The sequence below is a fragment of the Echiichthys vipera genome (assembly GCF_963691815.1).
Source record: "Echiichthys vipera genome assembly, chromosome: 2".
NCBI classification, from domain to species: Eukaryota; Metazoa; Chordata; class Actinopteri; order Perciformes; family Trachinidae; genus Echiichthys; species Echiichthys vipera.
Genome location: NC_139827.1, coordinates 15,904,007 through 15,918,259, shown reverse-complemented (window position 1 = coordinate 15,918,259; position 14,253 = coordinate 15,904,007).

Here is a 14,253-nt window from a genome sequence, read left to right as displayed (position 1 = left end):
TCGGCCATGTTTTGACCTCATGTGGCCTAGCTTAACTGCTACATGGCAGATGTTAGATATTTTTTATTTATCTTATATAACAGTGATTCTAAAAATGTGAGTTTTGATTTCTGTGCTATTTAAGATCAGGACAGTATCCAAAAATTTATTTTTAACGTCAATAACACACTTTTTGTTGATAACATACTTTCTGAGATCCTGATGTGGCTCCTTTTTTACAGCAAGGAGATGTGTTCAAACAATCTCCAGAATGAGTGATGTCACTGTAGCTTGTGTCTGATTGGAGCAATCTATGGTGTTACAACCGTCCCCAGTTATGACTGTACCTGATCTCCCCTACTACGAAATGTATTTTTCAAAGGTGGCAGTAATGTAGTGCACACTTACACAATCATAGCTCAGATTTACCACACACACACACCCACACACCCCACCCCCACCGTAGTGGCTCGCTACCACGGTCCCACCTGCGTGGGTGCAGTAAAGTAATTTGTAACATCATCTTTTTTTAAGAAAGTAACTATTCTGAATACACCAATTTAAATACAGTTACCCGTATTTTGTATTTTAAATACGTAACACAGTTACAAGTAAGCTGTTACTCCTCAACCCTGGCTATAGATGGGGGCAGCAGCCACACGATTTTAGCCACCCAAGAAGGCCCACCTAAAAAAAATCGATATCCGTTTAAGTTTGCTTGGAAGGGGTGTCACTGAAGCTATTCTATGCTCTTGTCAAAGCCAACAGGCTCCATTAACAAAAACATTCATTTTACCTTGCAGAACAAATAAGTTTCTCTGTCTCGATCAGTTTGTTAGTTTGTGTTATTGTGTGACTTTAGTGCTTTAAATGGTTAGGGACTAACTATCCCTTTATCACTACTTAACGCGTTTCACTAAAAATATGCCTGCTTCCTCATTTAAAGTTTCCCTCAACACTGGGAATCTGTTCACAAAATCCATCTGTTATTCATTGTCATTGGAGCAGCTCACATTTAGCTGTGTGGGAGGCTGCTTCACATTCACAAATCTTGACTAATCCAGCGTCATTAAAAAAAAGTGTTTTCTTTAAGGTGGATTTCCCCTAGAATGCTGCAGTAGCTGTCATAGTCTTGCAATAATTTTGTGGGGGTGGTATCAGAGTTGAATTGTTAAGAAATATTGTGCATAAATGTTGCAATTCTCATGAGTGATAAATGTCCCTATATGTCTCAATGGACCTTTCTCCACATCCAGCGCTTGGCTAAATAAGCAGACTGCTTTCTCTATTACATTCACACTGCAGTTTCTTGTAAGAGTCAAGTTCAGATCAGTGCTTCATGTTTTAATTGAGTTCGAGTACATTATAAGAGTACTGGTAGTACTGACCACCTGTGATATTTTGTTGTATTTATAGCCAAATAGACTTTGAAAAGTTACATTTCCCAGTGCTGAGATGACTTTGGGAAATCAGTTCAAGGCCTTTTAGCGCCACATTTCTCAGATGTGAATCACTGCCAGTTGTTTCATCTGGTTCCAGTGTGACCAGTCATTTAACATTCAGCATTTTGATTGATCTGGCAACATAATGGTTTGTTAGCCTGGCACAGGAAGAGACCGAGGAGGAGACAGGAAGGAGGATTGTGGTCAGTTTAACCTCCTGCAGCTAACCAAACCAAACACACTGCAGTATTGGATAGACATTTGTGACAAAAAATTCCCATTATTCTAAAAATGTTGTGCTAAATTGCTGATCCTTCCTGTCCTTTCACGTGGAAACTGCAGCCAAATGCTTTTTCTTCTTGATGTAAACCACGGGTGTCAAACTAATTTTAGTTCATATGAAGCCCAATTTGATCATAAGTGGGTAAAGTAAGTAACTCCACTCCAGTAAGATCCAAAAACCTTTCTGATTTGCTGTTTTTTGGCAAAAGCCTGCTGCTTGTTACATCACATGATTTCTGTGCCTTCAGTGTGCATGTCTTCACAAACTCACCCTCACAGTATGGCTTTGGTGCTGATGCTATTTTGTTAGCTAGCTTTCACAACTGTATAATCTCTTGGCTACTACTGCAAACAGACTTCTGTTTCATCAGACCTGCCAACAGTTTATCTTCTCTGTTCTCAGTTGTCCTTAGAAGTTATTGTATTTTCGTCATGATGAGCATAGCGGCGCTGAATATTCCTTAAGCACTGAAAGGTGCTGTGAACACACTATGCACCCTGGCTTCCCATTGAACTCTGTGAAGAAATAGGAACTCCATTTCACTGTGACTGCAAGTTTTTTTTCCACCGGGAGCTCCTGCATGAACAGTAGCCTACGCTTGACAGTTTCACCGATGACCCACACCTGTGCACGTTGCCATGGCATGTTCCTTCAATATGATGAACACATCCAGTGTAGTTTATAATGAGCTATTCCCAAATATACCTCCCTGCTGTCGTTACTCACTAGAGAACCAGATCTATATTTATCCGCTATTTAAAACAGTCCCAAACAAATTTAATATTATCTGCTGTTTGAGTAATGTTTGCTAACACCTACAGTGCCCAGCTGTTAAAGGAAATTTCTGAGCCTTTTTCCTACATGAAAATGTATATTTGTGAACCTAAGATTTAGAACTAAAGTTATGCATAATCAAGGGTTGGCTGCTTTGAATGAAAGGTGGCGGCCGTCACAGGTGGCGAGCATAGACCCTAGGCCCATTTTGGCCCGCCTCAGCTCCATCTCATTGCCCATATTTGGATTAGCTGGAGTTGGGCGGCACTTCTAAGATGGCGACAGCCAGAGCCACCCACATTGAGCTTCACATCGGCTCTTCAGAAACTAAAGCATGTCCATGTTTTATACAGACTTTTTATGGGATTTGTTGGCAGAAAGAAAATATAGAATATCAAAAACAGATATGGCAATATGGCTGAATATTGACTTTCTGCAATGTTAATTCAAGCAAGTTATCAGATTTGAGCTTGGGTTTCCTAAACTCTATATATAGTGTGTATGGGAACTAAGAAACTGAACCAAAACGTAACCAAATACTGTATGTGACAATGAGGCTATGACCAACCGGACAGAGCCCTATGTTCCTTCACATTTTTCTATACACAAAGCAAGTAATGTGTGATATATCAATACGCTCCTTGCCCCCTTCCTCCTCCTTCAAATGACCTCCTGCGGTGAATGATAAATTGCACAACCAGTTCAGAGTCGCTAAGCTCTGTGTTTCTCCTCTGTGACTCACCTCCAGTCATGGCTCTCTTCAGTGTGTCCAGTCATTTGCCTATGCCTTCTCTTGATTGATCTTGTAACAGTATGTTGGCAATTACAGGAAGATGCTTGTGGTTAGCTAACCACAGCAGGACCGAGACATAAATACATTGTCTGATTTAGGGGGTTAGGGATTCTGGTAAATTAGAACAATTATCAACAGTCCACTAGTGAAAATTGGTAAAAGATTGAAACTGCACGGCCCTTTTGGAAAATGCGCTTCAGTCAGGATAGATCCACAGCAGTGGTATTTAATTTGGGGTTTTTTTTCACCGAAATTTTGCAGCATTCATTTTAATGACTCCTTGGCAGTTATCAATCCCTTAACTTTCCAGAAATAGTGGATAGTATTTAATTGTCTGTTTTTAGGCTGTGAGGAATATGAACACATTAATTTCTGAGGTTCTATAAAGCCAATTGTACTGCTTCCAAAAGAGAGGGTTCGTGGTTTCCTGTCATTGTGACTCGACCCAGTAGGAAGACATCCAGGGTGTAGGGATGTGGGTGACAGACCATCGAGAAAAAAAATGCACATAGCCTGTGGAAATAGCTGGCAGCAGTGACTGTGAAGGTTACAGCAGCCTGAGGACCAAGCACACTGTTTCTTAACATTGTGATGAAATAAGAAATGGTGCTGCAATGCTCCTGATTGATACTTCCAAGTAGGTTAGCTTACATACTGTGGGCCTAACCCTGGGTTAGTTTATTGGGGCTCTGTAATTACATTTAAGAATACATAGTTTTTTTTAGGGTGGATTATGCTGAAAGAAACCATTACCACATCTGTTAAACAGAAGAAGGCCAACTGATTTTGCTGAGTCAGAGTGATTGGAATCAGAGGGCGTTTGTCTGGAGTAAAATCTTCACCATATGGTGAAACTCGAGCCCAGTGCCAGTGCTACAAGCCTGGGTCTGGTAAATTCACTCCCTGAGTGTCACTGCAAAACTATTCTATGACATTCTTGTTGTAACATGATGTTTTTTATTTTTGACATGCTCTGCCTGACTCGAATTATAGCAACATATTTCATCTATGTGTTTATGGACGCTCACAGCACAAGCTTTCATTAAGACTTGTTTGTGTTCTTTTCATGGTTATACAACATAGGAGTAATATTTTCATTTTATATTGACTGCAGTTCCTCTTCAAGGTCTTAGTATAGAAAGCCACTGGGACTGTGGTCAGCTATGTCAATTAATGGGGAAAAATGTCCATCACAATTCCCTTATACCCAAATTGACAGAAACCCCAAACCCAAAGATATAAAAGTTTCTGGATGAAAAACTGCCAAAAATATACATTTTCACATTTCAACATTTTCGAAACTGGAACCAGAATATTTAAATGACTATTTGACTATTAAAATGGTTGCAGATTCGTTTTTAACTAATTGAAGAAAAAAATAAATATTATTATTATTATTATTATTATTATTACCGAGAGAAACCCATTGAGATTAAAAATCTCTCTTTCAAGCCAAGACAGGCTGCAGCAGAGTTACAACATATAGTTACAAAAGAAACACAAGGACAAAATCTAAATAATAAAAAATAGGCAACACAATTTACTATACATCATTTCAATTACAAATAAAAGTAAAGGAGACATTTTTGCAACCAAGAATACATTTAAGAACAATGACATGATCGGGAGTTTGACACGATTTATTTCATTTTCTGATTTAAAACCACTTAAAGGAATTTATGCAAGTTTCAAAGTTTTAAGTCATTCTGCAGCAAATTCCATGTTGAGAGAAAGCAAGCACACTTTTTCCCTGTTCTGTGCTTCTATGAAGCAGTTGGTAAGCAACAACTGTTTCAATCTTATTTAAATTGGAAACTTCCCACTAACATTTTGATTGTTCTATGTTGAGTTGAACCCCAAACCCAAGTGACCTTAATGTTATGTACTATAATATACTACATTCCTCAATTATCCTTATCCAAAGCCTGTACTTCTGATTCTAGGAGGAGATAACCTCTTTTGAGTCTTTGACTGAACACAACAGTAATTGATGTGTTATTCATATCTATGCAGGCATCCTTAATGCCTGTAGTACTGTCGCAGGCCCAGACAGAGGCAGTGTTTATCAGCCATGTAGCTACTGACCCTCTGGCCTGTTGGGATGCTGGGCTCGTAGCTCGACTGGCTGCTACGCACCGGCCCGTGACGACCTGCTTGTGTGTCTGCTCTACCTACCTGCCTACCTGCTTATATCTGTCTATCTACCCGTTTGGTACTCTCTTACTGACGGCATCTCTGTCTTCTTGTCAACTACTCGCCTGGGTGTCTCAGTGCTGCCTCTCTGGACGTCTCTAGTCCAATTTTTTCTTCTGCCTTTACTCCTGTCTGTCAGTCTTACTGCAGTAACTGCCGAGCTGTCAGTCTTTTCTCCTCTCTGGTTGTCTTTTGTCATTCTGTCTGGCTTCCCAGCTGAGGGGTGTCTGGATAGGTGCTGGATAACAAGGACCCCGCAGACCCACCGCTCATATACAAGAACAGAGACGAGAAGGGAGTGTGAGAGAGGGGAGGAGGAGGAGGAGGCTGTGACAGATGAAACGAGATATAAATGGAGAAAAATAAGCAGGAGAGGAATAGGGAGAGAGCGCATACAGTAAGAGAGGGTGTGGAGAGAAAGGGTGAGAGGCAGGGAAGGAATGACCAGAATGAGATAGACATGTGTTAAAGAGGAACAGAGGGAGAGGACGAGGGCAGGATAAAGCAGATGGATAGGACGGGCAATGAAAAATAACAGAAGCTTTAAATGATACATTGCATTGGTTATTTTTTGTTCAATTCTCTCCTTATACTGTGTTTGTTCCTATCAAATGAACATTAAATGGGTGTGCTAAGCAGAGCGGAGTGATGCTGGTGGTGGTGGTGGTGGGGGGGGGGGGGGGGCATATAAATGAGGCACATTGCTTATTGGGAGGCTTACACTCTGCTGCTGTTCCTTTAATTTAAATTGAATTAAATGCAAACGTACTGTTAGACTGAAGAGCAGAACCATGACTCTGTAGGGGCTTAATATGCACAAAAACTGTCTCACCTTCTCATACACACGCACACCCACACAGATAGTCATGTAGCGTCGGACTCCTGGGTGTCTGCACACAGTCATTGTGATGAGACCTGCATCTGAATCACCGATGGTCCGTTAAGTGTAAAGTGCTGCAGTCGGACCTACAAATTTACATTAACTGTGACTGTAGTTATTCTCATCAGGCAACCTGGACCCAAAGTGTCTCTTCCTGCATGATGCTGTGGCCAATTACTTATGTATACCTAAAGTGTAATTCTGAAGCAAAATCTTCCCATGGTCCTTTTCGGCACTTACATAAATCAAATAAGCCATCAAGACAGTTTTTTTGTGTATAAACTATTAACGGTAAAATTCCGGAGAGTCGCAAACAGCCGGACGTGGCTTACACTGATTTGCTCGGGGCAGTACAGTGAAGGCATTAAAACAGCTTTTTTAACTACTAATACTGCTCAAAATAACACCTAAACTCTGCAGAAGCATGATAAGTATCCCTACACATAAAAAAAAAGCACCAGCAACGTAGTTAGCAAACCCGGCATTTATTAAGTGTTTTTAAAGAATTACTACTGGCCCCAGTACCAGCTCCTCTTGTAGTAAAGTCCATTCAAGTCGTTTACCAAACGCAATCCAAAAGGAAGGAGCCCATTGATGATTTATTCCAGCAAAACACATAAACTTGTGGCAGTTTGGTAAAATATTAGTTTATAATAGATGTAAAAGGTTTGGAAAAGTCCCAGACAGAAACTCTCCCTGCAGCACTGAAATGTCACGCAAGGGGGTGGGGATGTCTGTTGCCCGAAGGGGCTACAGTACAGGTAGAGGTAGCATTGGCAAGTGTGCAGGCATTTTTTGGTGTGTCTGTGGGTACCGAAGAAGAATGTTTATGCAGCTGGGTGGGACATTTTTCGCCATGGCCTGCAATAATTGAATACTGCAACACGCTGTGTGACTGCTATGGAGGATTCCACATCCCTCATCAACTGCACCGTACTGGACACTTTTTTTCCATCTCCCCAAAAGAAATTGGAAGAGGCGACGATTCCTAAATAAGTCATCAATGGGTTCCTTCTTTTTGGATTGCATTTAAGTTATGCAGGGATGAGATAATTAGTCAATCAATTGGTCAAGCAACATAGGATTAATCACTGTTTTGATAACTACTTTTTCTAACCTGGAAACCCAACAAATCTCCAAGCTCATGCTTAATTTATTCTGGCAGTATATCTGGCCCTCCTTCCATTCAGATTTCCACCAGACCAGGCCCTCTCCGGATCAATCAGAACTGGTTATCTCGTGTGATGGGTTTAAGACGATAACTGACATAAGAGCCTCATGCTAGAATATAGTTACTGCGTCCAGGGCAACTTACCAGGCTCAGGAAACTCAGATCAAACTGTCAAAATATGAATCAAGATTCTGTTACTGTATTGCTTATTTCTCACCTACAATGTTTTCAGAAACACATTTTAGTGTACCGTCTAGCTGTAATTTGACAGTTTGTTATCCAGCTGCAGTTTTTTTACTCAGCACCACATTGTGTCGTTGCTCTGATTGGTTGTAGTTGTGTCTATCTGGGGCCCAGAGACATGTTGGTCTGTCCCCATTGAGAACCTGTTAGAAATGAGTGTTCCGGACTAATTCACGAATTAAGTCTTGTGATGCCAGGCTATGAGAAAATGCCATTTGAACACATACCCTTGGGCTCAAAGAAATTGTGATGGTAATTTTTCACTTTTTTAGAACATGTTATAGGTTAAACAGAACAAGTGCTTGATTACTTAAAAACAAGTAAATTAATTGAAAGTGAAAATCATTGTTATTTGAGATCTAATCCTCTGCACTCCAATGTGTGAGATGCGGAGAACAGACTCTTCAATAATATACAGTAAAATGTAGTCAGTAGAAGCTAAAACAGGTGGTAGGTGGTATTTTTCATTAAAAATGTACAATTCACATATTTAGCTCCCTCTGCCTTTTATTTGTTGTAGAGTGGTTGCTCATGGCATTAGCCTGCATGCTATTTGCTGAGCATGCGTGTGTGTGAGAAAGCTGAAAAGAAGAAGAGGGTGGGAGTTTTTTATTATTTTTTTTTTAGATCAGCCTCTCTATGTGTCTTTGATCAGCAGGGCTGAACCCAGAATCCTCATTCTCCACATTGCTCAGTGGAGTGATAAGAGGAGTTGTTGCTAGCTAGCTTCCACGCCCATTTCTACAATACACAAACACACACACACACACTTGCACTCTGAACACACCATACATCACATAGGAATCTGCCCTTTTAAAGATGAATTACATTCACTTTCCTCTCTCTGTCTGCCTCTCCCTTTCTCTATCTCACACACACACACACACACACACACACACACACACACACACACACACACACACACACACACACACACACACACACACACACACACACACACACACACACACACACACACACACACACACACACACACACACACACACACACACACACACACACACACACACACACACACACAAAATCTAGGAACAGGCTGATTCATGACCAAGGCCAGAGGTCTTTAGCTCTCCTGCCATCCATTCAGAAAAACCTTCTTTGCACCTCTCCCTCTTCCCCTCATCTGTCCGTGCCCATGTGTTGTCTTTCCTTGCCTTTTGTAGTTGTGGTCAGTGGAGCCATCTTTGCAGCTGTATCCACAGCTATAACTAACTTTCCGTAGGGGAAGGCCCGTCCGACAGCACATAACAAAAGAATGTGACCTGACTGTCACAGCTGATAGAGATATCTGCAGCCTTGTGTGTTAATTTGCACCCTAGCATTAGCTGGCGTTCAGCTGTTTTCTCCAGTATGGGTAACTGTCTTGTAATACAAGTGTCTGACTTTGTAATATTAAAGGGGTTCTCTTCTCTTGTTTATCTACATTGGAAAACACCTCTTATCTCATGGTCCAGAGTTAAATCGTCAGTGGTGGCCTGGTTATAATGTTTGTAAAAATGTATAATTTGAAAATGAGAAGCTGCCCCTTACATTTGGCAGTGAGATGCAGATTCCTACAGTGAAATATGTTTTTGGCCATCTGCTGCGTTGGGATGCTGCCAGGCTTTGGTGGTCACACCTCTCCTAAAGTAAAGATGTCAGATGCTTTTGTTTTAAGAATCACTTCTTTCAGGATGGCATATAGAGGAGCATATCCATGTGATGATTTTGATTAGGGCTGAAACAATTAGTTGATTAATTGATGAGTTGGAAACAGGAAGTTAATCTTCAACTATTGGGATAAACGTTAATCATTTAAGTCATTTTTAGATTCAAATATTATTTTGTTTCAGTCTCTCAAATGTAAACCTTTGCTGGTTTTATTTGTCTTTAATGAAAAACTGAATATTTGTGGGGGTTTAAAGTGTTGTTTTTAGTGCCCGACCAATATGGAAATTTTGAGGTCGATTTTAGAGAATAAATATTCACAGATTACCGATATGGCGGCCGATATCGTGAATTTATTACCTGGAATGAAAATAGACTTTTTCCATGAGTGATTGTGTACCCACATGACTCTGCAAAGGTACTCAGAAGGCTGCATTCCTAAACAAATAACTGTATTGTACTGTATGTTCAGTGAATTTCTATTCTGGCTCACCGGATGTCTCTCTCTCCCTCCTCTCCTCCTGCTATCTCCACTATCAGGCTTAGAGCTGCCCAAGATGATTGTGAAGAAGAAATAAAAACAAGCCAGAGCACCCCCCCCCCCCCCCCCCCCCCTTATCCCAGAAAGATAAGCTGGTGTAGCCAGACCATACTCCAGTGCTGATATAGTTCTGTGGAGGTAGGTCTGGCTATGCAAGCCTAGTCAATTTCTGACCATTTAAGTAAAGAATAATACATAAGTACTATATGTTCATTATCAGTCAATTGCATTTGAACAAATAAAAATAAATAACTATATGATAACATTTCTAAATCAACCAAGCACTGTTTTCTGCATAATATGTTCTTAATTCCTATTATTAGCTGATATATCGGTCTGGCATTAGTTGTTTGACACAAAGTTAGCCATATGAACAGACCGAAATTGTGATGGACATTTTCACTATTTTATCATCTGATTATAGCTTAAAACAATTAATCGATTAACTGATCAACACAAAAATGTAATCAAAAGCCATTGTCACAGGCATTTTAAACTATTTACAAACATTTTTATAAACCAACTAATGGAGAACTAATTAATGTTGTATTTACCAACTGGTAATTGATTAATCAGGGAAATAAAGAATGATGATAATAATGGATCAAAAATTTTATTAAATTAGTTGCCGGACTAGTTTTGATCCATATGTTGTTTCTGTTGTGTAGTATTGTTTATCAATGACTACATGCGTCTGCATGTGTAATTTACAGGATTTTCTGAACGGTGTCCTCACATGATGCTTAATATACATTCACTCATCATTCACTCTATTTTACTTTGGCAAAACCATCCCTTCATAATGAATAAATCCTGTTCCAGCAGTACATCATCATATGCATATAAAGAGTGAGAAGATCCCCCACATACTAATTAACCTGGGCATGATACTAATTAACCTGGGCATGATTTGTCATGATCCCTGTCAAAGATCTCTCTTAGCATAATACACTGACATACAACAGAGCTGTGTGCCACTGAAATTGTGGCACAGCGCGGGCAGAAAAGTGTGCATCTGGTGTAACGGCACTTCTGTGCTCCTGGCGGTGTAACCTGGCACCAGCTGCAGAGAGATGGCAGTAGGATGGCAGCTTAGCAGACAGAAAGACAGAGGGAGCAGGCGCTGTATCCAGGACGAACAAGGTCACCGGCGCAGGTTGATTGAGTGCTTGTAGGAGTGGGTGACCTCCTTCCCTTTCCCTCAGTGGCAAAAGAGAGTAGAACGATGGGAGGATGAAGGCGGAGAGGAGAGGAGGGTATAAGCTTGCATCGCTGCTGTCTGTCCCACTTTCTCCCTCCCCTAGCTTTCTTTCTTTCTCCATTTCTGTCCCTGTGGTCACATTCACAGACATGTTCTCTGTTCCCATACACTCACATATTTGCACCATACAGTACACTATACTTCCATACATAGGGCACAGTTAAACTCTCTGCCCTCACATAGGGCACAGTTAAACCCTCTACATTTCTACATACAGTGTACATGTCCAGTGTGCTTTGGTGTGCCTACACACCACATATAAACGCCTTGGACCTTGACCGTGTTCATTATAGCATCAAAGCAACGCCCTATAATTTAGAGCCTATGTTAAGTTTGTGACTTTCTTTGTCTCAGCCACCTTATTCATCTCAGCCAGTTCCTATTGTACAGACAATATTATTGTACATTAGTACATGGTTGCAGTGCAGCATTGATCACACTTAATCACTGTGACAGACAAGCAGGTTGGTGAGTCAGCGGGCGTGCACGTCCACGTGCGTCAAGGGGTCTACCACTGAAATGTAACAGGCAGACTTAAAACCTGGTCATCATGTGCTAATGTGAAAAGCACAGCAGGGCTGATCTGTGGAGGGTGGAGAGGAAAAGGAGGATGAAGGAGTGGATTTAAAGGAATAGTTCAACATTTTGGGACACAAGCTTCTTCTTCGTTTTGGTCTGGGGTTTTTGCCAAGAGAAGAAGAATGATACCACTCCCACGTCCATGCACTAAATATCAAGCTAAAGCAGTGAGATAGCTTAGCTAAGCATGAAGACTGGAGACAGGTGGAAACAACTAGCTCTCAGAAGTTCGCAAAATCTGTATACCCAGAACTTCTAAAGCTCACCATAGGTCATATCTTGTTTCATACAAAACTAGAATTGCCACTTTGCCTCCTCTTACCAGTCAAGTTGCAGTTGTCAAAGGAATGAGAGTGGTACGGATTATCATCTAATGCTCAGCAATAATCCAAATAAGCGTTTTTCCCATAATGTCAATCTTTCCCTTTTAACAATGCAGCGGTTATCAAAGGTGCTTTTTTTTGTTTTAACAGTGAGTTTTTCAAGCCTCCTCTCTGATTCATGGCTCTTTTGCCCTTCCTTCTCCCTCTGCCCTTGTTCTTCAACCTTTCACTCTCACTGCTGTTGTCTGTCTCACCTCTCTCAAATCTCTCTCACTGTCTCTCAAGTCTGTCTACCTTCCGGCCTTGAAACATGCCTTTTAACGCCCACACTCACACTCCTTGTTGGCCTCCATGGCTGCACAAGTTTGTTAAGCTCGTTTCATCTCCTCATACACAACCTCACAGTATAAGTCAGTTGCAAATTGTGCGCAGGGCTCCTTCGTCCATGTGGGATTTGTGGAACGTTTCTTGCTCCTTCTCCCCTACGACCACTAACACCTTCCTCCAGGCTGGGTCTTCAGGGCCACGACAGGGATGCATGCTTTGTCTGGAATCTAGCCTTCCGGATGTTTCTAACAGGTGCCCTTAGACACCCCTGTATCTATGTCTGCTGAGATATGTGGCCTGGATGACGTGTGGGTGTGTGTTTTGTGTGCGTGTTGGCAGTGACTGCATCCCATGGGGGGGGTCATCAGGGGCACTCACTGTAAACAGATCTTCGTGGGCATCAGCAAATATTCTGGCTGGAGTACATGCTCTATACCATTATATCATTTTCTCTTTCTCACACACGCACGCACTAAGGCACATAAACACTCCCACTCATACATTCACACATTTTGCTTATCTGTTGACCGGAAGATTGATTTTCTCTCTGCACACTCTTTGTCATGCACCATCTACCCCTTTCCCTGACAGTGGGGCCTCCCGCTTGCTTTACCGTTTCCAGGAAGCGGGTAAAACCAGTCTTGGGTTTCCCTCCCCTCCATTCCAAGCTTCCAGGTGGAGAAAATAGACTCCGCTGTCACCCTTGTCCAAATCTGTCCCCACATCGGAGTGGAAAACAAACAGTGGAGCTGCCTGACAGGTCCAGGAGGATATGAGAACTGAGGTCTTTTTGAACAGAGCCCAAGCAGAGAAATGAAGGATTGAACTTCATAGCTGCAGTATTTCACCCAGTTCCCTTTATCCTGCCATGCCATTTATTTGTCATTTCTCCCACCTTTTACCTATTGCTAGACAAAGAGGGCATTAAGTCTGCCACCGTAACTGACTCTCCCTCTTACATCACAATCATAGACTGTATAAAACATGGACGTAGACTCTGTGACATTGACTATAGGTTTCTGAAGAGCCATTGTGGGTGACTTCCGGCTCCAAAAATGGGCAAATAGTTAATGCGTGGATGGACCTTGGGTAGGCCTAATGAAGGCTGTGCTATGCTAGCCATCTGTGACGACACCCACCTGTCACCAAAAGTGGCCATGCAACTTAAAGACTTAAAATGTAATAGTCTATTAAGTTTCTTTCACGTTGTCTACGTAATGATATGCAGTTACAATCAGTATGTATTTATGTCTCATGTCATTCTAAATTTAGATGACATGATTCCTAGTAGGTGACCAATGTTCAGTCGTTTCTTAGAAATCATCGTCAATCATGTGACCGCATTGTCTATTTCCTCTTCCAAGTAGCACCTACTGCGGCTTGGTCCTCCGGCTTCTAGTAGTAAGCTGGCATCCTGCCAGTGCTTACAGGCAGCCCTTAAACTATGTTCTAGACACAAATTAACTACAAAGTCATGTTAAAGGAGCTATTTGTTTACCTAGAGCTATGTGTGTTTGAGGACTGATAATTTTAGGTTGTCGTCTTTCCTCTATCACAGCTAAACTGATGTAACACAATTATAACTTGTCATAAGACACATGTGGTTATTATAGGTTATATCTTAATTTCACTCAGAACTGTTAAACGAACATTGCATACCACTCTTTCGCATGGATTTTTAAAAAACATTTTTTAGATTGTATGGGAAGTATTTTTTGTCAGGCTGCCAGGAGGAAAAGAAAACAACAGATTCTACGAAAGTAAACTTCTCACACAACAGCTTTCTACCACTTTGG